Source organism: Glossina fuscipes, unplaced genomic scaffold, assembly GCF_014805625.2.
Source record: "Glossina fuscipes isolate IAEA_lab_2018 unplaced genomic scaffold, Yale_Gfus_2 91, whole genome shotgun sequence".
In the NCBI taxonomy this organism is placed as follows: Eukaryota; Metazoa; Arthropoda; class Insecta; order Diptera; family Glossinidae; genus Glossina; species Glossina fuscipes.
In genome coordinates, this window is record NW_023998445.1 from 283,476 (window position 1) to 287,226 (window position 3,751).

Consider the following 3,751-nt stretch of genomic DNA (forward strand, 5'->3'; position numbering starts at 1 on the left):
AGATCACGCGTCCGTTCAGAAGTTGATATTTCAAGAAACTGTTTTTCTATTTAATAAAAAATAAATTTTGCCAATTGTAGCATTAGTTAGTTTGATTATAAGAAACAAGTTTCTATAAAAAATATATAAATAAAAAAATAAAAAAATAAAAAATTTATTATGCACAGACATTCAAGTACATTTCGGTGTACACTGACAGACATTTATTCATGTCGCTATAGTATGTCTATAAGTAGGTACTTGATTTTGCGAAAGGTTATAGTTGCAAAAGACTTGTTCTCCTAAGCAATTTAAAATAAAATAAATTTACAAACAGAAAAAAATAAAAGTAAAATTAAATAAAATTAATCAAAAATCATAAAAAAAAAAATAAAAATAATATTCAACTAAAAATAAATATTTTGCTTTTCGCCACTGACGATTTCTTACTTAACATACAATGCATTCAGCTACAAATTTGTGCACAATGAAGCCTTTGGGCGAAAATGCATTGTGTGTCGTATGCAACATATTACTCATAAGTGATAAAAGGCCTTAAAGGCACTCTGCCATAATTTTCGGATATCACTTTTGATTAATGATTTCCGCTCGGTGTTCGCCGTTGAAACCGTTGTAGGGCCAAAGCAAACAACTCAGCTTTAATTTCTCCGGTTTCTTTAAACGCTTTACCCACCAGGTGCAAAACTTTTCAGCGAGCGTCCGACCAGAGTGGTGTACATCTTCGACATCGAAATTCCTGGAACGGAATGGAGCAAATCACTTCTGGGTGCTTCGAACGCTCACAGCATTCACATAATTTTTTGGCAAGAATTAAAAAACAGTCTTCAAAACAGAATGTAAGATAATGTCACCTTTTCAGCACACGTTCGTTTAAGACAATCATGTGAGTGTTGCCGGATATATAGTAGGTAATAAACCGCGGAGACTTTTTATATCACCCATTATATATGTCTTACATAAGTTAACACCCCAAGGAATGTTATCACCAGAAGAGGTTGCCGCTAGCAATGTGACTGTAGTGAGAACCCGGAAACTGTCATAAGTGGCGCTGGCACCTGCATCAGCTAATACCTTTAAGCAAATAAAAAGTACAGAACCAATGGAAATTGTAAAGTTGGCGGCGAAAAAAGGCTACTCGCAAGGGAGGAACACGTGTTCTGATTGCTAAAGAATATCTGCTCTATATAATATCTTTTGTAAATAAATTGACAAATATAACCACAATCATCAAGGCTTTACAATTTATATACTGTTTTATGATCAAACTCCGCGCGTCATCACAATTGTCAATGAAGAGAGTTTTACGATATATTTTACACACGTTTTAAAAGTGATGAGCCCCTCACACTAAGCACTATATAAGAGTTTTGATATTCTACGTAAATTCTATGTATGGTTGTAACGCGTTGTACACTCCACGTCACAATACCTAGAAGGAATCAGGATGGGCCTATCCTTTATCACATCAACCAATTCAAAATTCGGGTCTGTCTATGTGCAAATGAAAATCAAATGAATGGGTGGGTTTTAGCAACCAGATACCTCACTTTGGAAAGGTAACGTTATGAATCCACTTTGATCCTTCCATAGATCATTTTTTGAATTCCCTGCCCTAGAACAGTTCCTACAAAAAGCCGGCTTTTATATAACAACAAGTTTGACTTTTAATGTTTTATGATGAAAAGTTCTCCGGAATAGTCATTTCACATATAGACTCACTGCACTAAGATTTCATACTGTGTTTGTGCATTTTTCGAAGCTATTTCTATATAAGGATTGTTATGGAAAATGCATTTTTTGTATCACAACATGGTCTTATTCATTGTGCCTTACACTTGAAGAGTAAAAAATAAGTTGTTTAAATACGTAAGCCCTGTAGGAGTTGTCTTGATAGATAAGCCTTTCCAAGACAAAAGATGTTATTATTAATTTAGCCAGAAGATAAATTCTGAGAATAAGGTCTTAAAGCACTAGCATCTAAAGCTATCGGCTTTATTGAAAAACTCTACCGCACTTGAGATTTGAATTCACGCCCATTGAGTTGTTAGTCAAGACTGCTTGCCTAGTGGACGACTCAGGCGGATAAGCAAAAAATATAATTTTTGTATTTGTTGGAAAAAAATTAGATCAAGAAAGCTCTTAAATTATTATTTGAAGTCTGTACAAGTTATGTTTGCTGCTTAAGCATAAGCGTACCGCAGTGCAACCCATAGAAATGTCATTTAACCGCGTGTACATAGATATCCCGTTTAAACCTTTACACTATCTTAAAATATTCAAACCGTAACATGTACAAGCTTACTTAACAAAGCATATGCGTTAGATAATACACTCAACTCAATCTGTTGAGAGAGAGCATATAAATAAGTAAAAATGTAATAAAAAAAATGTATTACATAAATTTTATAACAATAACTGATATCTTTAGATTTTTGAATGACGTAAAGAAGATTAAAACTAAAGCTACTTATGATTGCTTGGATGTGAAATTTGACAATTGAGAAAAGACGGACAGAGGGACTTTACGAGCATCGCTTTATATCTGACTTTTCACATTTATGAAGTATAGTTTTTGGCATAGCAAACATTTAAAAAAATCCTAATATATTCTGCCGAGGGCGCACTAACACATATACATATACATATATATATATTTTTTTTTTTATTATTTTGTTTTATTTTTAAACATTAATTATTTTTATGCTTTCATGCCCGAAAAAAAACGCCACAAACCGAATATTATTATGCATTACCGGCAAATTTCTTTCTCTGCCTCTTTAAGTATAAAATATTTAAAGAATTTAATGCCCTCACATGCAATAGTCAGTTAGCAATTTTCAGTTAGGAAATTACAGTAACAGTTAGCAAAATAGTGAACAAGAATTTTTTTTTTTTTATATTTTTTTTTTTTTTTTATTTATTAAGTAAGGAGGCGGATTATTTTTTCTCTAAAGCTATTTCTTTTGCAAATTTTGCGGATTAATGTGTTGATTGTTGGTGATGCTGGTGGTGCCAGTGGTGCTGATGGTGATGGTATTGATGGCGATGTTGTTGTTGTTGTTGTTGTTACAAAGTTAAGAATCTTTATGTTCTGTTTATATGGTAATATTGGCTTATTTGGTCATTGTCAGTAGGCACAATTACCAACTATTCACAGTTAAACATTACGTTGCAGAAAAATCAAAAAAAAAAAAAAATAGAGAAAATTACTTCTAAGCTAAGTCTTAGGTTGAAAGCTTATGTAACCACAAATAAACTTCATGCCTACTTATATATCCATCCATACTCTCATGCATGTGCATTGTGTATTGTCAAGTGTAGAAACAAGTGTTTGCTTTTGTTTACTACAATGCATTCAAGTTTCTTTGCAATTCAATATTGCGTGATTATTTGATTGGTTCCCGGTTAATGTATTGAATGGTGATTGAATTAGAGAGACAAACTGCTTTTATTCATGTGGTTGGTTTCTTTTTAAAACAAAAAACGCGAAATGTTTTCATATAAACGCAGATATAACTGCGGGTTTACACGCGTATATATATATATATATATGCACGTTTATATCAAGCGTTACGAATTGGGTCAAAACAATTGTGATAATTATATATGAGAATAGCAACGGAGAGAGGAAAGCAAGCAAAGAAAAAAAACAAAAACATCACATTTTTGTCTTTCAGCGAACCTCAGACACCCATTGCCTAAGCAAATATATTGCACAAAGCTTCTCATTTTCAGATTTTTCTTAGCCGAA